Consider the following 25,052-nt stretch of genomic DNA (forward strand, 5'->3'; position numbering starts at 1 on the left):
GGTGTATCATAATCCCTCTTGGAGATCTAGCCAAGTGCAGCATCACTGCACCTCAGGAGTGTGCAGCATGCACTGACCTGAATGGCTGGCTAGCTCTATTAGGCAATGCGGAGGTGATGGGTGGGGCTCCTAGGCCCATCTATTTGTGCTGAATTGCACTCGAACGGTGCTATCAGAGAGCAGACAGGAGGACTGCAACTGTGACCAGTCTCTATACAGGGGATTCAAGGGAATAAAGGCTCCTTTCACCTTTTCCCCTTTAGCAAAGCAAAAGCCCGGCAGAACATGGCATGACAATGAGACACCCATGATCATGGAATCCCCGTTGTCCCGCTCGTTAGGGTTGAACTGCACTTTACAAAAAATAGAAAAAAAAAAAACAGGTGAGAGAAACTCACCATTTAATATCAGGACTTTGTTTAATTACAGCAGCTTGCTCCATCCTGAATTGGGTTGTTTTGTCCCGCAAAGGATCTGTGAATCTCTAAATACCATCATTCCACTCCCATTTTTCTTAGACACTGTCACTTTGAGCAATGGAATGGCTTCGCGCTTCACTTGGAGCTTTCACTCCCATGGCTTAAGGGAAAGAAAACGTACAGGGCCAGATCCTCAGCTGGTGTCAACTGGTGTAACTCCATTGACTCCTGGAGAGCTACACTGGTTTACACCTTCTGAGGAACTGACCCCACAATTTGCAACCGTGGGAATCCTGTTGAGAAATGAATTGATCATTTCTGCCTTCTCCCAGCCATTTTTTTCAGATAATTAATATGGCTTCACACTGAAGTTCACTTTAAAGGCATCTGTTATAGACGATGGCACAATAATCACAATGAGTGTGTCAAGCAGGTAGAATGAGTTTTAAATAGTTCAAAGAACTATTCACAACAGGAGAAACAGTCACAGTAGAGGAGAAAAGAGTTCAGACGCTATCAGTAGAACCAGCAGACACACAGGGCATAAGCAGGCATTGTGTGAGTATAGGCAAGTTTTCTGACTCTGAGTTCACTCCCAAGGAATTAAGGGCCTGTTTCAACACCCTTTGAGGTCAACAGGAGGCTTTCCACTGACTTCAATAAATTTGAGATCTGACCTTGTGATCAGGATAAAGTGAATGTAAATGCAGCTGTTATTCTGAAAGTCACAAATATGCTTGATTTACCAGTCGGCAGTTTAAATTAATCTGCCTTGCTGCCGCACCCTTGGCAAAGCCAACACACTCCACTGGAAGATTTACTTCCGGATAAGGCAGCAAAGTAGCTCTTTTTAAGTAGCCTTAGTGGTCCTTCACACTAAGTGCATATAAAAATGTCCACTCAAGTTTTGTTGTGTGACGGTGACACTCCTGGAACTTCAGGCTTTTTCAAACCACTCTAACTAGTACAGTGTTTAGTTTCACAACCCAAGTACAAGTTCACCAAATTCCACCCCCCACAGCCCCCAGTTTAACCTTTGGTCTTATTTTATTATGTTAAAACAGCATGTTCGAGTTAAAAGAAAACCTTGAACTTGGATTAGAAGAACTAATTACTAACATCAAAGCTAGGCTAGTACTCAATACCCTTTTTACCAGATATATGGTATACATCCTGTATTTATTTTTTCATCAGCATTTTCTTCTTCTTCCCCCTCTCTACTGCAGCTTCCCCTCACAGTCTCAGCGAAATGCAAACCTAGTAATATGCAAGTTTGACTCAGACTTTCGAACTCATAATATGCACATCGGTTTTGAGCTGGGCAAAATAAATACATTCAGCTTTACAAGCTGGTTTCCCTTTGCTTCCCATATTCGTTTAAGTCCAAGACCAAGCTATTTTGTTGCAAAAAGATCTACAGTTCCATCAAAAGACGGAGGAAATAATAGGGCAATGCCATATACTATATTGCGTATGATCGTATGATCAATCCTTTTGTTCACTAGCTCCACTGTACTACCATCATCCATTAATATCTCCATAAAACCAATGGGGTGCTAGGATTTAATCTGTTCTGTTCAGCAGTACAGCAAATAGGATCCATCTGGATCGTTGTTTTCCTTTTCTTGGGCTTGGACAGCAAGGTTTCGGGGAAGTGGGGCTAAAATGAGAACAGACTGAAGGGGAAATTTTGAGCATAGCATGGACACAAAGGTGCGGCTTATGTTGGAAAGTGAGACAGGTTGTGAGAAAGATCTTGTCTATACTAGCAAAATCACCAGTAATGGGTTCTGTTGAACTGACCCTGAGCACAATTTAGCTGCAAATGCAGCCAAGGATAAATCAAGTTTTTAACCACAGATTCTGAAATGGTGCTAGACAGGCTTTCTCCAAGGTCACAATTCCAGCTAGAATATGCTGACAGTTCATTTGCACCCATTGTTGGGAAGAGGTAGTTTTGCGAGAGCAGGCCATGCTACAGTGAGGCAGATTGAAATAATTATCGATTGACCGTATTCCAATAGTGCCTAGAGCAACAGTGCCCAAAACAACATCAGGCATAGGCATGGACTCCGTGGGTGGTCCAGGGCTGGAGCACCCATGGGGAAAAATTAGCAGGTGCTCTGTAGCCACCAGCAGCCAAGCTCCCACTCCTCGCCGCCTCCTCCCCCCCGCCAGCATGCTGCATCCCCACTCCTCCCCCTCCCTCCCAGCGCTTCCTACCCACGGCCTAACAGTGGTTTGGCAGCACTTAGGACTTTCCGCGAGGGAAGGGGAGAAGCGGGGACATGGTGTGCTCAGGGGAGGAGGCGGAGAAGAGGCAGGGCAGGGGCATGGACTTGGGGAAAGGGGGTCGAATGGGGGCAGGAAGGGGGCGTGGCTGGGGTGGGAAAAGGAGGGGTGGGTCGGGGACTTTGGGGAAGGGGTGGGGCGAAGGCAGGACGGGGCGAGGCCAGAGACAGGGCAGGGGTGGGGCCTGAAGCATGGGTGGTTGAGCACCCACCGGGCAGAGGGGAAGTCAGCGCCTATGACATCAGGTGCTACATTCTGTACAGACAGAGAGCTTATAACTACATAGGCAAGACGGATGAAGGGTAGCAGAAATGAGGTGGTAATTTTAGAGCTGGATGAATAATAGATTTTTCAGTTTCCTGGCAATTCCAAAAGGGGGGGGAAAGTACTTTCTGGTCAGACCAAAAGCAATTTTATCCCAAATTTTTGGTGAATCGAAAAATGTAAAAAAAAAAAAATTGTTTCGATTTTGACCATTTTAAAATGTTTTTGCTTTTTTTACAAAAAAAAATTAAAGGACATTTTGAAACCAAGACATTGTTTAGATCTGAAAAATCAAAATGTTTTATTTTAAAAATGTTGAAAGCACATTTACAATTGTTTGGATTTTTTTTTTTAACTGAACATTTCAGTGAAATGGACATGAAGTTGTGAAATGGTTCAGTGTTACCAAATGTATATTTTTGGCCAAAAAAAGTTTCAGTCAAAAAATTACATCTAGCTCGAACGATTAGTCCCACACTATGGAAAATGGCCAAGTTTTTCAGAAGTGATGAGTGACTTTTCGTTGCCCAATTCCATAGAGAAGCCAGATTTTCAGAGCGTGGGTGCTCAGTGCTTTCCGAAAATCAGGGGCCCATAAGGTGTCAAGTTGGATATCCGAAAATGGAGACTCCCAAAAATCACTAGTCCCATTGAAAATTCTTGGACAAATAAAATCACAAAAGAAAAAGAAAAGAAAAAAAACCAAGAAGTCATTGTCAGGACTCGGACTGCTTAGCAATCAGTTTCTTGTAGAGCAGTGAATGTAAACCAGCATGCCAGATCTCTATCTCTAATACACATTTTTCTCTTTAAGACTTTGGGAAAATATGAGAAAGCAGCTTAACCTTGAAAATGTTGCTTAGCTCACAGAAAAAAAAATCAGTTTATTCAGAAAGTGGTAATTAATTTTCTACAGAGACTGAAATCACTCTGCCTAAAGCAAAATCCTTCTGACATTATTAAATGTCACAGTGCAGTTAAAGCACAATTATAAACTAATTCTCAGAATAAATCTCATTAGTTTCCAGAGGCCTGATGAAAAAAGTGGAAGAAAAATGCTACCGTATTTTACTTTCATCTCAGCTTTCCGAAACAGTTACACAATCAAAAAACAGAACATTTTAATAATTACAAATTATTAAAAATAGATAGATTGAGGAAACAGCTAGGGAAATTGGCTGGCTGTGTATATTTTGCACAGGAGCTGCAGAGGAAGGCTGTACCTTTCATCCCAGCTGAGTAACTCGTAAAAGCTGATCTAGAAAACAAAAATAAGTAAAGCAACAGAAACATGATTCGAGGGGCAAAGTGGTCTCGTGGATAGGGTCTGGGATTGGGTCTCAGGAGCAGAGGTGTACGAATAATGGATTTTTCAGTTTGCTGGCAATTCCAAAAAATAATAAAAAAAAAAATGTTTTGGATTGAGCCAGAAATGATTTTTTTCAAAATTTTCAGCAACTCAAAAAATTCATTTTATTTCAGACAAGCATTTTTCAACATTTCTACTGGGTTTTTTTGTTTTTTGTTTTTTAAATAAAATTATAGGCAATTTCTCAATGAAAAGTTGTTTTAAACTTAAACATGGACATGTTTCATTTGTTCAGTTGTTTTTTTCAGACAAACTGTTTGGTGAAACCAATAAGAATTTGCAAAATGTTTTGGCGTCACCGAATCCGCATTTTTCACCAAAAAAAAGGTTGGCCGAAAATTCCCAGCTTTACCCAGGAGACCTGGGTTTGAGTCTCAGCTCTGCTGAGACATGACCTTTGAGTCACTTCACCTCTCTGTGCCTCTTTGTAAGCTCTTCAGTTGAGGGACTCCCTCTTTTACCGTGTGTTTAAACAGTGCTTCATTCAGCTACTCTTTGGATAAGCTGTTTAACCTTTGGAAGCTTTCCTGAATCGAAGCCAAACCGCTGACATTGAGAGGTTTATCCCTGTCTAAACATAGAGAGAAGGAATTTCTGGCTGTAAATGCGCATGATTCAGGTGGGGAAGGAAAATGGCCTGTACGTTTCTTGCATTACTGCTAAATACAATATTTTTAAGCTAGCTCTATGGCTACAAGAGATAGAATTGGGGAACACAGCTCAGAACATGCCGAAGTTTGGGACAGTGTGAAGGGTGAATTGACAATTTTGGTTCGACTCACTATAAAGTTGTCAGAGCCAGGCCTTCATCTTACACAAATGAGCTTTCTTGAAAAGGATTTCTTGTGCCATTTCTGCACGTCCTGATTCAGTACTGGCTGGAATGAAGATATTCAATGCTGCCTGAAAGCAGGGGTGGAGTAACAATGATTGAGGTCCCCAACTGCAGGGCCCTTGAAAAAACAAGCCCCTTACCATTTGTGTTAAAGGAGAATCTCCATGGTGTGGCCAGGAAGAAGGGATGGCCTTTTGGTTACAGCACCGGAGTAGGACTTGGAAGATAGGAGATTATGATACAACCAGTAATCAGGCTCCATGAATCACTATCATTAAATCACTTAATCTCTCTGGGTCTCAGCTCCACTTCTATGAAATAGTGATAATACCAACCTCAGAGGCAAGCTGTGAGGATAAATTCATCAGTATTCATAGATTTATAAATTCCAAGGCCAGAAGAGTGATCATCCAATCTAACCTTCTGTATAACACAGGTCATGGAATTTCCCAAAATTATTCCTAGAGCAGATCTTTTAGAAAAACATCCCATCTTGATGTGAAAATTGTCAGTGATGGAAAATCCACCATAACCCTTGGTGAAGCAGTATAGGGGTTAATACAAAATACACTGAGCTCTTTTGATTTCATCCTGTAGGGGGCAGTGGTACACACACACACACACGATCATTACAGAGCAATTTGTCACCATGGGCCAAATTGTCCATGCCTGTAAATTAGCGTTGTAAATACAATTGACTTGAATGGAGTTGTGCCAATTTACACGAGCAGGGAATTTGGCTCATTGTATTAACCATAATTATGGACCAGTATTATGTAGTTCTGTAGTTGAGATTACAATTACATTTGTTATTATAGTGGGGGATTATAAACCATTAGCAATTCAAAAACAACATAACAAATAAGGAATTGTTTGTTTGTCTACCTAGGGGGGAAGAATTCAGTGTATAAGAAAGAAAGAAAAACTGGCATGCTGCAATAGAGAAGATCATTCATAACACTGGGTTGTTAACTCAGGAAGTGTGGCATGTTTATTTTTTCGACCATACGCTGCTTTCCTTGAAGCATCATTAATGTTACAATGGCAGTAACGTTTCTTCTTCAGATGCTGCCGCTATGGTCAATCCAATGAAAGGATTAAATTTACTGGACTGTGAAGCTGAAAAATATTATGTGTTATGGGAACTAATTGCAGCATTTGCTCAGATCACACTTTGATATGAGAGGAGAGGATGGGACGAAAGAAATCCCAACAAACCTTGTTCGTGTAGGAACTACAATGTTGGATGGTCTCCCATTTACAAGATTGTGCGTAAAGGGTCAAATGCTTGGATGCCTTTGGGGGGAGAAAGAAGAGAGGTGTGAAATAAGACAGAGAAACTGATGGTTATACAACTTTATTCCATGTTTGTATTATTTAGGATTAAGGAAAATAATAATGAATAATATGAAAATTAAGCAAATAGTGAAGACTTAATATGTGAGGAAATAGCAACACTAAGCACCTCTAAAACATGTAAAGTGAAGTAACCATAATTAAGTTGCAAAAGATATGTTAAGAGGATGAATCTAAGCATCCCAGGATAAATCCTCATAGAAAATAGAAGAATTCTGTGCAATGTTAGGAAGGCACTAGTCACATTGAAAGCATCACCCACATTTGACACTAATTGGTACACTTGTTGACAGCTTGAGCAGAGAAGCCAGGGACTGAATGGGCTAGAGAGACAATCTTTTCACTAAAGTTAGGTGAATAATTGGATTGTTTTTGTTAACTTGCTTCTATGGCAGTTGTGAAAAAAAAATGATGCAGGTCTAACCAAATCTGATTTTGGGGGAGGAGGAGGGAGGATTTCTAGTGAACTGAAAAAGTCCATATTGGGTCTCTTCCAGAGTGGGGATTTGAACCTGAGTCCCCAAGTCAGTGCCCTAACCACTGAGTTAAAGATTACAAGATGGGACATTACCACCACCAATTTTTCCAGCCATTTTATGAATTGCCAAAACTATTTGGGTCAAATTTGTGAAGAGTTTCACATTGACCAAAATAGCATTTTTTATCAAATAAACTATTCACCCAAAATTTTTTGCCCAGTTCTGCTTTTTACCTGTTATAGGCACATGCAGGATATGTCTTCAGTGTGCTCCCTAGTACAGGCAGACAGACAGGCGCGAGCTCTGCTTGAGCTAGCCTCCTACAAATAGAACTGCGGTGGCATCGGTGGGAACATGCATAGGCATGCCACATGAGTGGGCTTTGTACTTGGGTGGCTAGCCCCTCCCCAGCACCTGTGCCATTGCGGCCACACTGCTATTTTTAGCACACAAGCTCAAGCAGAGCTGGTGCATCTGTCTCCCCATGCTGGGCAACCTGCTCCCAGCTGCAGAGTCTACACATACCCTCAGTTCACTCTTGAGACACTTGGTCACGGTCTACTCTGTTGCTGCCCATTTTATACTTGTTCTGAGAAGAAAGGCCCAGATGCAGCTTGCCCTGAACTTGGTGGAAGTATCTATTGATTTCAATGGGAGTGGAAGAAATCTCAGATCAATCACCCTTTGGTAGCTTTCAACCGCATTAGAAAAATATTATATGAAAGGGAAAAATGTGCTAGCAGAAGCAGGATGATGTGAGGTGCTAACAAAGGTGCTGGAACTCGGATGATAACTGGGCATTATGTAGCCCGTGTCTACATATTTGTTTAATGTCATCCCCGGCTGATCATCTCTGTAGATTTCATGGTAGACCCTTGGAACGAGAACCAAGCATTGCACCAAATTACTCTGCAGGTGATAATTTTGTGAGTTGCCAGGATCACTGTTCATTAGATAGTCATTAACAGACCTTTGATAATGAATTCATGTAGAACTGAGCTAGTTTGGGGCTTGAAAATGGGATACTTTCCTAAGTTTTGTGTGAAACTTTCTGAGCTCAGCTTTCTGCTGTCCCCAGGCAGAACCTGCTATTTTCAAGATAGAGTACTGTGGAGTCTTAACAATTCTTGTGACAGCAGGTAACCTGGTAGAGGTAGACATACTGGAGTGTACTAAGCAGCCCTTCTAATTCCTTGGAAAACGGCATCAACTTATACGGCTTTATGAAACCAGAGGGTTTAGCCTTGAGTTTCACTTTTACCGAAGTGATTTAAATCAAACTGAATTTATGAACATTCATATCCAGCAGTTTAGTTTAAGCCTGTCTGTGTGCTGTTGAAAGCAGGCCCGGTCCAACGTCCACTGAAGTCAACGCGGGTCTTTCCATTGATTTCAATGGACCAAGCACCACGGCCACGATTACTGTGCACACCTGCAGAGCTAAGAGTGGGACTTGTTCTCAGAGCTGCAGGAAACACAGGCCTGAAAGTTCAGCCTTAAGAAATCATTGCCTTACAAAAGTTACGTGTTACCAGAGACTAACGCTAGCCTGACTACTCATTTAATGAGGCTGTTGCGTAATGCTATTGGTCACGTTGTACCACTGACTGCCAGGCTTTACAAACTAGCAAGGTGGACGTTGGTGGGACGCATGCGGGGCCCAATGCAACACCCACTGAAGTGAACGCGAGTTTTTCCATTGACGCTAATGGACGTTGGCTCAAGGCCCGCTGTAGGTATTGCGGGAAATGGTGATTCAGCAGATGGCATGGTTCCCCTATTGGTACCACAAAGCTGATGCTCCAGGGTGGCCATTTCAACTACTGCGCTGCTGGCTGCGCAGTCCTTTGGATGATGTTCTGTGATCACTCAATCCCTTGGCGCATTTTTGCAAGATTAAGAGTGCAGCAGCCTCGGGGGAAGGAGGTGCAGATATTGCACATTCTTCAATGTGCATTTTTTTCCACACCCAAGTTGGAATTTGGGTAACTCCACCAGGTTGACCAATATTCCCTCTGTGCTTAAGTTGGATCAGTTGGATTCATCACTGCATTTCCTAAATGGCTGTGTAACATTGCTGAGGATGGCGGAATAATCATCTCAGTCCCCGGGGGGGCTGGGCTAAGGGCAGATTTTCAGAGGTCTCTGGGTACCTAAAGATTCAGGTATGTGCCCACTGGGCTATTAGAAGGATCTAAACAAGTTTGATGCCTCATTCCCATTGAAATCAGCCTGGAAAGCCTTGCTTCCACAGGCACTTTTGAAAATCCTATTCGACACCTCTCTGCATCTTTAGGCCTTGTCTATGCTTATAGATAGGTATAGGTATGCTATATATAGCTTGTATACGCTATAGGTAACTACATGACACAGTAAAAGGAAGGCTGCTGCATCCACATTCTCTGTCAGAGGACACTATACTGCTATTAACATCAATGTAGACAAGGGATGCACTGCTTGGGCTTGTAGCGTGCCAGGTAGGGTACATACTGTAGCACGGGGACGACTCACCAGCATGGCGCCTCCTGCTGGTCGTCCTGGGAATTAGCTCTTCCAGCCCGGAGTGCCCTCTGCAGGCCGGTGTCTCGCCTGCCACTGGCCCTGTGTCCCTCACGAACCCCGGTGCCCTTTACCTCGGGGTCCTGCCAGGGGAACCCCCAGCCCTCTATACCCACCTTGCCTCAGTGGCTACTGCGAGTCACCATCTAGCCCCCACTCACTGGGGCACACTGCAGTCTGTAATGGCCACTCATCACTGGCTAGGGGGTAGGACCAGCTGCCTCTGCCTATCCCCAGGCTGCACCACTGCAGCCCCAGTGCCTCCTTAGGCCTTCAACAAGGCCTGCAGCCTGTGGGTTTACCAGGCTGGAGCTCGCCAGCTTCCTTTGCCCTCTTCCCCTGCACTGCTCCACTTCAGGTACCTTGCTCCCAGGTAGCTACTAAAGTGAGACTCCTCTGCTTCTGGCCCACAGCCCTCTGATAGCACCAGCTGTGGCCACTTCCCCCAATCAGCCTAGGTTTGCTGCTTTCACTCCCTTTCCCCAGCCCTCTCCAGGGCTGCTTTTACTATTGGCTCCCCAGGGAAGCCCTCTCCCAGGGCTGTTTTAACCCCTTCAGGGCCGGAGCAGGGTGACCACCCCGCTACAACACCCATCGGGTTCAGGCGTGTCTCTACTCACTTAAGCAATGCCACATTGTTTACACATTATTTATATTTGTGCTCGCTGGGCACGCAGTGTCTGTAGTCTACACGATACCATGAGCATCCTTAAGCCCCTAAACACCTTTGAAAAACTGGCCCTAAGCACTCCCTGTTTGTCATTTGTAAAATGCTTTGGGATGAATTGAACTAAATAAATTAGGATTATCGTTAAGTCTATTATTAATTATACTGAAGCTAATACTATACTACGGCCTGTAGCTAATTCTTTCCTACAGTTGGAATGCAGGGTTCCAACAGCACCCTGCTTTTGCAGAAATACCCGAATGTGGCTTTTGGAGGGCTAAATCATCCATTTAAGGCTGCTTTGCAAGATTGTGGGCACCCATCAGTTCAGGCTGTCAGATTTGCAGAAAATCTAACATTGATTGTGAGTTTCAACCATTACTGATTTCAGAGGTACCTGCTGCAGGGATGATTTGTATAGTACATCTCTGAGCTTAATGTGTATGACTGAAGTCAAACTAAGGGAAAGAAGAGACTCGGAGAACAAAATTAACATCTGTTTGTTCACAAATGTATTTATGAGATTGCAGGTTGGAGTTCAGAAAATGCCAAATTAATTTTTGTCACCTAGAAAGGCTTGGTTAACAGCTCCCTAAACTCCTCTCCAGAATTCACAACCTGCTTGGAGTCAGAGGGTGTCAATGGACCTATGCTGATTTATTCCACGGGAGGATCTGGACCCAGATCTGGCTTCAGAGCTGGGGGACACTAGCATCCAGACCATTGCTGTGTGACCCAGCAGTGTGGAGCTCCTCATATAAATTCATTATGTGAGTCTCCTGAAGCCTGAATATCTGTTGACTTTGAAGATAAATTAGTTAGCCTTTCAGCTGCCGAAGGCCTTCCCTCATCTGTCGAAAATTATCTTGTCCCCCCTTCTTTCCATGGCATTGTGGATCAGGAAGTTAATTAGCCAATCTCACGTCACAGCTGAAACCTACAGAAAAAATTAATAAAGTTCACGAAAGCTTAGGGGATGGAATTAAACTAGATATCTGTCTTAATTTTGCAGCTTGGAACAGACACTTATATTCAGCTAAATATTTGGACACCTTTGCTCAAATCAGTCTGCTTACTAAGGCCTGGTATACACACAGGTTTTTGTACCAGTATATATATTTTGGTTTGGGGTATGATTTTTTTAAAACTGATACAGTTATACCAATACAACCCCTAGTGTGGACACCGTTTGTTTGGTTTTTTGAGTAAAAGAAGCCTTATACCAGTGTACCTTATTCCCCTTCCCATACAGGAAGAGCTATACTGGTATAAAGCACCTTTATACAGAAGTATCTGCATCACAGTAAGGGTGATTGTACCACTTTAACTATACTGGTGTTGTGAAAAGTGGTACAACTTCTGTGTATAGATTATTATTTGTATCATCACGGTGCCCAGGAGCCCCAGTCATGGACCAGGAACCCCATTATGTGAGCTGCTGTAAAAATACAGATCAAAAAGACAATCCCTGCCCCAAAGATGAGAAAAACTAAGTATAAGACAAGCATCAACTGATGGGTACAGACAGACCAATGGGAGGAGTACAAGACAAGCCCTAAAATGAGTGATTCATATGGTTTGGTAAGCTGGGTGGTAGCAAACAACATGAATTTTAATACATCCAAACGTAAAGGCATATATCTAGAAGCAAAGAATGTAAAATGTAGCATACTTATCAGATGGGAGACTTCACTGACTTGACAAAAATTTGGGGGTCATGGGTGGAGAGTCAGCTGAACTTCAGCTGCCAATGTGATTCTGTGGCCAAAAGCAACTGTGGATGCACAAACAAGAGAATCTCAAGTAGGAGTAGGGAAGTGATATTAACCTTACCGACTGCGACTGGAATAATGTGTCCAGTTCTGGTGCCCACAATTCAAGAAGGATGTTGATAAATTGGAAAAGGGTCAGAGAAGAGCCATGAGAGAGATTAAAGGATTAGAAAACACACCTTAGAGTGATTAAGCTCCTTGAGTCTATCTATTTAGCTTAACCAAGAAAGGGTAGAGAGTGACTTGATCACAGGTTATTAGTACCTACACGGGGAACAAATATTTGATAAACAGAGGGATCTTACAATCTACCAGAGGTATAACAAGATCCAATGGCTAGAAGTTGAAGCTAGACAAACTGAGATTGGAAATAAGGCATACATTTTAACAACAAAAGTAGTTTACCCTTGAAACAACAGACCAAGGGTTGTGGTGGTTTCCCCGTTATTAGCAATTTTTAAATCAAGATTGGATGTTTATTTCTAAAATATATGCTCTAGTTCAAACGGGAATTGTTTTGGGGAAGTCTATGGCCAGTGTTATACAGGAGGTCAAACTTAGATGAGCACAATGGTCACTACTGAACTTGGAATCTATGAATGGCAAAATAAAATATTTGCAAGTTCAAAGGATGGGTAAAGGCATCCTAGAAATGGCTAGGAAACGAGAAGGTCAAAAGTGGTTCAAATTAATTCAGCTGCCTCCAAACATGAGGTCCGAGTAGTCATCATCCAACGGGTAACATTTAACTTTTGTAAGGTGATCATTTACTAAGACTTATGTTTATCATTAAAATATACAAATGCCAACTTCACAAATGGACTGGTGGTCACTGTGTTGTAAACCGCTGCTGAAATACTGCAGTCTTCCAGCAATCATCATAAATATAGAGTAGTGTTTAACGCATTCCCCATTGATACAGCATAATTCTAGCCTGCGGCTTGACCTTCTCTCTGGTGCAATGGGAAAAGGCCGCAAGCACCATTTTCAGTGACATAAAATCAATCCATCTTTAGCATGCAGAGAAGCTGGGAGTAGCAGAGCAGAAATTAAAAAGAAAAAAAGATTAACTTCTTATCTAATAAATACCCACATTTGCCATTAGAAAGGGCAAATACAATGCTGAGCTGTGTCAGCCTGCACGGCTAGTTACAGGAGAACACAGAAACTGCCAGACTGGCCTGGAACTGGTGTTCCTCTTGTGCAGTATTCCATCTCTGACAGAGAGGGAACTACCATCTGTTTCAGAGGAAGGTACAGCAATCCCGCAACAGGCAGTTATGTCGTAACTTGCCCCCAGGGAACGTTCTTCCTAATCCCCAATAACTAGATGCTGGCCTGGGCCTTGAAGCGGTGTGTAATCCCATTGCCTTCAGCCACATGACTCTGGGTTTACCATGATGGAAAAGGGAGACCAGGAAAGCAAAACATGGTCCCTGCCTTGGTCTGATGTTGTTGCTGCTTCACTAGGCTATGGATGGCGCTCCAGGAACGATGCGTGACATTTACATTCTGTGACACAGCTCTGGAAGAGCCGAGCACCTATTGCTCCCATGAAGCCAGCCGGGGTATAACTGTGTATGATATTATATAGGGTGGTCCAAAAAAACCTAAAACCCTATAGAAAGGTGATCATCTCCTATACCTTTGTATTGGACTTTCCACCTATGTGGTAATGAGAGCGTCCACATCATTACCGAATTGTTTACTAATTGTTTACCAGCAGCAAGGGATTAAGACAATAACAGCAGAAGCCCCCGAAAGCTGGCACTACTGGTAGTAACAGTGTTGCCCCTTAGCATCAGGGGCTTGGTGGTGGCAGAACTCCCCACGGAGATTGTGGCCGCGTGACGTTATTGCAGCCAAATTTGGCCACAGCCAAAGGGGTTTTTGGAACTAGAAGCTCTAACTCCCCGCCAAGTCGTATGTCTTTTCAGCACTGTTCTAGATTCAGAATACGCACTCTGTAGAGCGTGATGCTTTTAGGGATACAAGACCAATAGGTTTTGTCTTCAACTAAGGAAGATCCCAGTGCTGCACCACTTAAGTCAATGGGGATTTGGTTACTGAGGTCATTGGAAGCAGGATTGTACATTATGGGACCTGATCCTGGGAAGTGCGGAGCTCCCAAAATTCCATCCACTGTGAATGCAAATGGAGGGTCAACACCTGGAAGGATCAAACCCTAAAGCCCTGGTCCAACAAAGCACTTCGGTACATGCACAGTCCCACTGGCTTCAATGATTAAAGTTCATAATTATTATTACTGTGTTATTTGTATTACTAAGACACCTCTGAGCCCCTGTTATGGACCACGACCCCATCATGCTAGGTGCTATACAAACACAGACCAAAAGGATGATACATGCCCTCAAGAGCTTACAGTCTAATGCTTTAATATTTTGCTGGATTGGATCAGAAATGACTAGACCCAGTGGGTTTGATTTCCCTCTCACCAGTGCAACCTTGTTGTTTTCCCTGGAGCTACTCCACAGGTATAAAGGAAAAGAAGAATCAGGCCTGGCATATCTGAGGATCACCTGCTTTGATGGTACTTCTCTCACCCCTCTATTTTCACCATCACTTCTAGCAATTGACTCGTGTTTCTCCATTTGTTACCCATTTGCAACACACACACACACACACACACACACAGTGATGACATTATGACAGCCAGCCTTGGTCCTGCAATATAATCTGTGTCGGGTTACAGGTCTATTAATTGCAGGGCGGGTACCCAAATCTCTGCCTGTTGCAGAAATTTCTGTTTTATTAAAATATGATTAAACACATACAAATACAAAATGCTATTGTTGAGTCCTCCCTCCCCTTAATACTTCCCTGGGGAAATGTTTGCTAAGCAAGAGACACACCAAACAGCCATTTGCATGATTACTGCCAAGAAAATAGTCCCAGGAAATCAACAGAGTAGGATGTAATCCGAGCACGAACACACACAGTGGTATTGATTCCGTTTTTCGAGGGTGCTTTGAAAATACCAATCTGGCCTACAGGCATCCCCGACAGCCTCAACTGCTAGCCTATTCCACCCTCACCATGTATGTTAGTGTTCAGCTGTCTCTCACGGAATACTTCTGTGTGGATTCTCTCAGGCAAGCAGCAGACACTGGCAGCTTTTACCCATTGTTGGCTGGATGGAAGAGAGAAATTCTCCAGCTCTCCTATATAATAAGTACACTTTACCTGTTCAATTGCTTTGTTTGAGCCCAATATTTGCAACCCTGAGTAGAGCTGAGTGAATAACTGGTTTTTTAAATTTTTTTGTTTGGCCACCGAACCCAAGCCCTCCCCCCCGAAAGAAATGCTGGAGACTGTGGAAAAAATCATTTTAGGTCAAACAAAACACTCTGCTCGAGCGAAAACAATTCCCCTGCCCCATTTTTGCATTTAGTTTAATTTTTCAGTGATTTTTCCCTTATTTTGTAATCCTTTTAAACACATCTAGCTATGTTTTGAAATGAAAAGCCAGAACATTTCGTGTGAAAAAAAATGTCAAAATGAACCATTTCAATTTTTTTCTAGGTTTTTTTTTTTTCCATTTGGATAGAACTACTCGCCGAATTCAACCTGAATTCTCAAATAATTTTGTTTGCTCCCAAACAGCGCTCGGCAAATTTACTAGTCAACTGAAATATTTTGCACAGCTCTTGTGCTGAGCACCCTCAATTCCCGTTGAATTCACTGGCACATAAGGGATTCAGGAAGTCAATAACATTTTCTCTTCCCTTCTACCCCCAATTCCCACCCCATTCTGGGGAGCCAGGTTTTGGATTGAATGGCTCACAGGGGAAAGAACTACCCAGACTTAGAGATGGTCATGCCAAGTGCAGTCTTGAGGCACATAAACAATGCAGTGTGGTAGAGGCTTATCTTGCTACTGCCCATGCTACGCTTGTTTTTAATGGAAAAACAAAGAGCTTGGCTCTCTAAGGCAGTCAATCCAGCCCCTTTCACAAGCAAACAATAACATCAGAAAAATTAAAAAACCAAAAAAAATGCTCCAGAGCAAAATGTGTCATGCCGTTGTCTAAGGCCACCACAGCAGGAGCCAAAGATTCCCAATACACAGCAGACAGATGTGCATTTCAGCACATGGCAGATTGCATGTTTTCAAGATGTTAGTTTTCATCTGATTTAATATTCAAATTCTTTGGCACATAACAGCAGCTGAAAGCTGAGGCCTTCCAGAAACTCAGCTCTTAAACTCTTCATATAATAGCTTGTGTGCAACAAAACAGAAAAGCTTATGGGCGATACATATTGATCATTAGCAATGCCATTTGGTAATCTCTTTGCATTTTAAAGCCTCAGAAGCAATCGGAAAACAGATCTAACCCAAAAGTTATTCTGAGATGTATTTTCCTACCAAGTAATTAACTCATGATTTTTCTTTCCCTCTCTTGAACTGCAGAACAATGCCACTGCAAATAACCCATGCTTTAAAAAAAATCCAAATAGTACCATACCTCAGTGTCAAGGTTCCTTCCCCACTCTGAACCGTAGGGTACAGATGTGGGGACCTGCATGAAAACCTCCTAAGCTTACTTTTACCAGCTTAGGTTAAAACTTCCCTGAGGTACAAAGTTATTTTACCCTTGGATTTCCACTGCCACCACCAAACTTTATCTGGGTTTACTGGGAAACGTGGTTTGGACACGTCTTTCCCCCCAAAATCCTCCCAACCCTTGCACCCCACTTCCTGGGGAAGGTTTGGTAAAAATCCTCACCAATTTGCATACGTGACCGCAGACCCAAACCCTTGGATCTTAGAACAATGAAAAAGCATTCCGTTTTCTTACAAGAAGACTTTTAATAGAAGTAATCACCTCTGTAAAATCAGGATGGTAGATACCTTACAGGGTAATTAGATTCAAAACATAGAGAATCCCTCTAGGCAAAACCTTAAGTTACAAAAAAGACACACAGACAGGGATAGTCATTCTATTCAGAACAGTTCTTTTCTCAGCCATTTAAAGAAATCATAATCTAACATATACCTAGCTAGATTACTTACTAAAAGTTCTAAGACTCCATTCCTGTTCTGTCCCCGGCAAAAGCAGCATACAGACAGACAAAGACCTTTTGTTTTTCTCCCTCCTCCCAGCTTTTGAAAGTATCTTGTCTCCTCATTGGTCATTTTGGACAGGTGCCAGCGAGGTTACCTTTAGCTTCTTAACCCTTTACAGGTAAGAGGATTTTTCCTCTGGCCAGGAGGGATTTTAAAGGGGTTTACCCTTCCCTTTATATTTATGACGCTCAAGGTTTGCAACAAGTCATTGTGTCATCAGTTACTGCTGTCATCTGGCGCAATGCGTGTTGCTGAGGTATTTAATGCATAGAAGTAAAAGGTGCTGCTGTGTTTGTAGCATTCCCATTCTGGTTCTGTATTTGCGAAAACTCAATGTGAAAGTAAGTTATACGTTGTGGTGAATGTCAGTGTTTTGTGTTTTACTCTTGACTTAAATGGGAGAAAAATTAGATAAACATCAAGCACACCTACCTACATACCCACAGTACTTATATGTAGGGTGACCAGATGTCCTGATTTTATGGAGACGGTCCCGATATTTGGGACTTTTTCTTATAAGGCACCTATTACCCCCGCCCCCCCCATCCCGATTTTTCACACTTGCTATCTGATCACCTTACTTATATGGCCCCTGTTACCTTTGTAGCTGACAGCCTCACAATCTTTAATCTTTCACTTCTGAAAACCCCACCCTTTGTATATAGAAAAATCTATTTAATAGGCCACCCATACAGGGCAACCCTTGACTGAAAAGACTATTCCAAAGTATCCAGAGGTGGGTCTGATGGACTTTTGAGTATTTGCTTGTATTCACGAACAATCCAGGGCTTTCCTGGTCAGACAAGCATAGTGGTATGTCATAAATGTAAAGGGAAGGGTAAACACCTTTAAAATCCCTCCTGGCCAGAGGAAAAACCCTTTCACCTGTAAAGGGTTAAGAAGCTAGGATAACCTCGCTGGCACCTGACCAAAATGACCAATGAGGAGACAAGATACTTTCAAAGCTGGAGCAGTGGAGAAACAAAGACTCTCTCTGGCTCTGTGATGCTTTTGCCGGGAACAGAAAGGAATGGAGTCTTAGAATTTAGTAAGTAATCTAGCTAGATATGCGTTAGATTCTGATTCCTTTAAATGCCTGAGAAAATAAGCTGTGCTGAATGGAATGTAGATTCCTGTTTTTGTGTCTTTTTTGTAACTTAAGGTTTTGCCTAGAGGGATTCTCTATGTTTTGAGTCTGATTACCCTGTAAGGTATTTACCATCCTGATTTTACAGAGGTGATTCTTTTGCCTTTTCTTCTATTAAAATTCTTCTTTTAAGAACCTGATTGCTTTTTCCCTGTTCTTAAGATCCAAGGGTTTGGGTCTGTGTTCACCTGTGCAAATTGGAGAGGATTTTTATCCAGCCTTCCCCAGGAAAGGGGGTGTAAGGGTTGAGAGGATTTTTTTTGGGGGAAGACATTTCCAAATGGGCTCTTTATAACCAGTAATATACTGGTTAGACGTTTGGTGGTGGCAGTGATAAAGTACAAGGTAAAATAGTTTGTACCTTGGGGAAGTTTTAACCTAAGCTGGTAAAAGTAAGCTTAGGAGGTTTTCATGCAGGTCCCCTTATCTGTACCCTAGAGTTCAGAGTGGGAAGGAACCTTGACAATTTGGACCTTTCTGAATTAGCAGACAGTGAGAAAAAAAACTTATCACCATAAAGATCCGTTAGATGAATTCAAAGAGTTTGGACCCCTAATTCTAGATACATTTGAGTAAAAAAAAAAAAGCATTGAGATTGCTTCAAGAACACAAGGCCTCCATTCCACCTAACCCCTCCCTCTCTGCTCCTCTTCTTCCCTCCTCTTCCTATTTTATCTTCTATTTTATTACCGTTACTCCCGCCTTACGTGTGTTTCGGCAAAGTAGTCTTGTCTGGGTTTGCAAGCTTTGACCACTCAGAAAACTACGTCATTTCATTGAAGCATGCTGTATTCGGGAACATGTACAAGCTTTTTACCTGTGATGTTTACCTTTTTGTAATTTTCCTTGACTTTTTTTCATGCAAGTCAATAAAATTAATCAAAAAAGGGGGAAAAAAAACAAAGCAAAGAAAAGCACGACACCTTGGGGCTTGCTGTGACAAGCTGGCAGTTTCTAAGGGCGTGTCTACATGGTGCTTTAGTCTGCACTAGTGTGCCATTCACTATTGGCCTGTGTGGATCCTACTGAAGCCTACTAACAATTCCCTAGTGCATATAATCTAGTACTGTTTGAAATGGGACTGCACTACAGTGCACTAGGGACCCTTTAGTGCATGCCAACAGGATTCATATGGGCCTGTTCGTGAGAAACCTGTTAGTGTGAACTAAAACATACACCCCTGTGGGCAGACAAGCCCGAAGCCTGCATAGCAATATAGTGCTCCTCTGCCGAGTCTCTCTAAACCCAGGTGCTGGAATCCCGCATGAAGATGCAGGCTAATTATTGCTGAGCCACAGATGTTGGCACATCTTGCTAATTCCAGCTTGGCTATAAAAGGGATTGGATCCGGTTTCTTAGATACAGAAGGAACTAGGGTCTGAGACAGGTAGGTCTGCAGGGAAAATCTTAAGAACAGCTGATGTGCAGGGAGGAAAGCTTAAACTGATTTTTATATTGGTTTGTTATTTAAGATGATAATAAAGCCAGGAAGGGGGTATTTTGAACTTCAGGCTATGCGTCTATATTATGTTCAGAGTAAGTACTTGTCCAAACTCGTCTAAAGCCTTAAATCAAGCTTGAGTTGAGGTTAGAATCCAAAGGACATTCAGAATTTAGCCATATTCCACGTTAACGTTGGTTGAAATTTACTCTCGGCATATTTGATGGTGTAATTTTTATTCAGGGTGACATTTTCCATTGCACTTTAGTAAATAGCTGACTTTAGAATACAGCTATCTCACGCAATTGCAACTTCTCCCCACACAATCATTTCCAGGAAAAACTCCTTTACATCTATCATGCGGTCCTTTGTGTTAGCAACTTGAATGAATAATGCTCCCAAACTTCCTTTCAGCTACAGGCAAAGTGATTTGAAAATTATCACTCTGATCATGCAAAGTCTCTTCCGATTCTCAATGTGCTGTCAAGATTTTAAAGCTGTCACTGAAAGAAAGGCCCTTCATGTGGGAGAGGAGAGGATTCTCATGCCAGCAAGATGAAGAGAAAGTCTGAAATTCTCTCTGTTGCTTCTCCATGCTGTGAAAAAGCAGCTCTGATGGATTACAAAAGGTGCCCTCAAAATACTGCATCTTGGGTAGGATGGAAAGGGAAGGATTTAAAGGGACAGGACCCCTTTGGCTTCAACCCTAAAGTTCAAGTTTTGTAACAATGAAGGTCTTCTCCAAAATCCGTTGGAAGCAATAGACTCTGACTTCATTTTCTGAATATGACTGCCTAACAGTTGGTGCCTAAATCCACATCAGCCTCTATACTCTATAGTGTCGGTAAAGGGATGTTTAAACCCTTTTTCACTGTTACAACATTAAACGAGGGTTTTATTAACATCTTATTCTATGTGAGGCCTGAGACACCCCCTTATCAGCATAACAGGGGCCCACGGAGCTCGGTTTTCAAAGAAGCTGAACACCTACAGCTCTCTTTGAAGCCTGTGCCCAGGATGGGTTTAGGTGCTTTGTTTTAGGCACTCGGGGTTTGGAAATCTTGACCGCTATTTTGGAGAGCCCTGCACCACCCATGCCCTGCTGTGGGAATGCATGAAGTCATGGACAGAGGTCTTCAGGGGAGCCTCCACGCAACTACATTCCATGCAGTGGATCTCTTCCTTGGCCCAGGGGAGCAGGGTGGCTATGAACGTGGATTAAGTAAGATTTCATGGTCATTTGACCCTGGGATGTGCAGAGGCTGCAGTTCAGACCCTATTCCTGCCCTGCACACTGTTATCCAGGCTGGGGGCAATTTAGCCTGTAATATACAGGTTTTGATTCTGGGCTCATTACTGTACTATCCAAGCATCTTAGATGGAGAAGAAACTAGAGAGAGTCAGGAACAGAGAGGTCCTGCAGAGAAAAACCTTAATGGATGGATTTCACCTCTCCAGCCTCCATGCATTTCACCCGCATTGAATCCCCATTGCTCAGAAATACCGATAGAGGAGATCTGAAAAGAGCTTGAGCGTCCAGGAGATGGAAAGCTGCATCCAAAGGCAGGAGCTGCAGAGAAGATTCTTGGCCCAACAGGAAGAGGGTTTTGCCTAGTACTGCCAGGGCACTATCTTAACATAAAGCAGCGACTTTAAAACAGAATCCATTTGTTCCCTGCCCATGCATGGTCAGCCACCATTTTGAGAGGGGGAGGAGGGTGAAGACTTTAGAAAAAAATAGCATCAATGAATAAGGCCAGAAAGATACACCTACCAGAGTCCCCATCCCCTTCCTCAGTGGGTTCTCTTTTTCTGGGTTCAGCTGGCTCTCACAAAGGTCCTGTTTCTCTCCCACCTCTGCATCTCCCTCTTCCATAAACTCCTCTCCCTGGTATGCAGTTGTGGGGACCCCCTCTGGATATCACGGGGTGCCCATCATGGCTGGCATCCCCACTCAATATGGCATTGAGCTCCATTTAACAGCAGCAGCTCTTGAGTGTGTGGGACAAAACCCAGAGTTTTTGTTGCCCTTCTTTGCCTTTTGGTAAGATTACCACAACTCCTTTACCTGTGCCCGATTCTGGCACTTGTCCCTGTCACACCTCCCTTTCTGCATCTTATTTCCAGCACCTGGGCGAACACCTTTATTCCTGCCGGGATTCCACAGCTCGGCCTGCACTGCTCCTTTCCCCACAGGCCTAGAAAATCTGGCACTCCTTTCCTGAAACAGGCATTAGCACGAGGTCAAGCTGGAGTTTTACCTGGAGTCATACCTGTGTGCTCACAAAGATGCGCTAGAAGGAAAAAAGGCATTTCCAAAACATACTGGGGATTTATGGGGACATACTGTCACTATGACTCCATAGGCAGCAGAGTTCAAAAATTTGTCTAGAGCGGTCACTGCTGTGGGGACTGTTCTTGCTAGAGGATTGCTTGCAGCACCACAGGTGTATCACTATCCTCAAAGGTATTGTGCCAGTAGCAACAGAGGGCTTGCATCGCTCAGGGAATTAGTTTAACTTCACCATTAACAGTGCAGGGTTCCTGCGTGGTTGGGAGGATTCAAAACTGAACGTGGCTGGCAGAAGACAAGCTTTGCCAGTAAATCTTTGCAGCATCTGATGCATCCAAGGTCACAGAGGAAGCCAGCGGCAAAAACCGGGACTTAAACCCAGTCCTCCTGAGTCCTCGACTGGCACCCTAACCACTGGACCATCCTTCCTCCGCTAATACAAAACGAGGCTGGCTGTGAGTGGCTTTAGAAATATATTCACGGCTCTATCGGTTTGGGGCGGCGAGGGGAGATTCCTCCATTAGTCAGTTCTGACTTTGAATATTTTAACCTGACGCTCGGCAGAGCTTCCCTGACAGCTGCTGTGTTGCACTCTCCACGGTGCACCGTAACTGAAGACTTTCTCCCTGACAGCGAGCAGCAGCAGCAGCCTTATATGACTGCGTGCAGCCAACATCACAGATATAAAGGATCTTTGGAACCCTATTACAGATAAATAAATTGGCTTTGACATTCCCGGTTCCTTTTATATTTCAAAAGACAAGCTGCATGTTGGGGAGCATTACGAATTTTCCCAGAGATGCTCAAGCCAATTTAATAGGAATAATCTGTTTATTAGAATAAATATACTCCCATCCCATCAATTCTACAGTAGTTGCGAGGCATGCCTGCTCCCCTGGGTACAATAAATGCTGAGCCGAGGTGCCTGCTTCACACACCCACTTGTTGACTAATAAATTATGAATCATATCTCAGCGAGAAACCGGGTTTCCAGCAGAGTCTTGGGAGAGAAAGTATAGGAAGAGAGTTCATGTTTTAAATGCATAAAATAAAATGGTACAGAAAGAGAGCGTGATAAACTGGAACAAGGGGTAGAGAGAACTGTGTTTGTAACAAAAGGGCCAAAGAAAGATTTTGGTACCTCCATTTCCATGGGTTGTAGTCTTTTGATGGGGTTGAACACCTGGAAGTTCAGGGGTGAAATCTTGGCCCCACCTGGAATCCATGGCAAAACTCCCATTGACTTCAATAGGTTTCACTCCAGATGTTTACTCAGGCTAGAAATGAGGTCCAGTTCTTAAGCTTGGATGTGGACCCAACTTCCCCAATGTCTGGGGTTGTTCTGGATCATGGGTTTGGTTTGGTCTATTGGAGAGACATGGGCTATCTGTGAAGTTTGGAGGACGGTCCAAATCTTCCCTAAGTTTGCAGGGGGGAAGGAATTTCAAATATGGGGGTTGGGATCTGACCTCAATTCAAATAATAGCTAAAACTGTTGAGCCTGATTCTCATTTACACAAAGGTTCTTTTACACTGCTCTGCCAACGTAAATGTAATTTACATCCACACTAAGATTGGAGCAGGCTACAGGATCGTTAGTGTGAATGAGAATCGAGCATTCCTCTGAGACTCAGAGAGACAGAGAGCATTGAAATCTGCCTCTAGGTGATTTAACAAAGTTGGGAGATAGAAACAGTCCATTTTGTACATGGGGAAACTGAGAGCCAGTGAGAATAAGGATCTTGCCCAATATCATTGAGCGGGGAAAAAAATGCCATGATCAGATGCCCAGCCTACCCTTTCTGCCCCATTCTAGGCCTGCTTTGGCACCTCAATTCTCTTTTGTGTCATTTGTTTGAAAAATGGCTAGTTCTCATTGATGTTAAAACTACTTATCTATACTGGAAAAAGATAGGGACCTTAAACAGTAACTGTATGTAATGAAGCATTCCAGCGTATTACCTTTCAGAATGGGAAAGCAAGATCCACAATGCCTGTAAAAATAAAAAGCCAACCATTCAGGATTTTCAAAATCCTTTCAGTTTCAGATCGATATAACAACTTCTCTAAGGTTGGGCATCCTGAGTAATGCTTGGGTATTTTCTTTTCTATTCTCTGTCACCATGCTCAATTTTATTCTTGAAAGATTGGGGACCAAAGGCCATATTCAGAGCTCAGTTACAATGGGATAAACCCACAGCAATTGAAGTTGCTCCAAATTTACACCCTTGTCTCTAAGATCTGCATCGAGTGACAAATGTGAGCATGTTTGAATTCATGATTACTTCCTTAATTCTGCTATCAAATGGGTCGTAGAGCATACATGGTCTTTCGCCACATTGCATGCAAAGGAAATTAAGGGTTCACTACACTGCTATGCACTGCATTTTGATTTCCTCTTTCCACTGGAGAGGGATTATTTTACAAGCTTGTCTTTCCTCTCAAAGCATGGGGAAAGCATGTGAGTTCTAAGGTCAGGGGCATTGGCTTAATAAAATAAAAAAGGGGGGAGAAAAAGTCCTCACACTTCTACACCATCTCGTTACATAGGACTGCAATTAAAAAGGGCAGAACTCAGCATCAAATGGTTGCGACTTAACTTCTGTTCCTTGCCAATATTTTACAAAAATGGAGCGCTCGCTCTTTGCAAAGATGAAAATGTGCAATAAGCTTATATTTAATAATTGAAAAGGCTGCAAGCATTCCCATGTGTGGTTTGGCATTTGGAATGAGACTGTATTAAGTCACCTCTACTTTGTAAAGGGTTGGTCTCTTCCCAAGAACAATGAGCTAGGCGTCTCACTGCCTGGCTTCCTTAAGGGTACATGTCAGTATTTACCATCATCCTGTCCGTTCGCTAACTTGATAAAACAGTAGCAAGATGTTGCCAGTGACATTCCCACCAGGTGCTGGCATAAATTACTGTATCATCAAGAAAAATGACTGCATTGACCATATGCTCACAGAACAGCAAGCCAGTTTGGTGTGCGTGGCTAGATCTGGGTGAATGATGAGCAGCATTTGTGATACGTTAGCGTAACTCCCAGAGAAGTGGGAAATCTGGTCTGAA

This window comes from Lepidochelys olivacea, assembly GCF_965140295.1.
Source record: "Lepidochelys olivacea isolate rLepOli2 genome assembly, chromosome: 26".
Taxonomy (NCBI): Eukaryota; Metazoa; Chordata; order Testudines; family Cheloniidae; genus Lepidochelys; species Lepidochelys olivacea.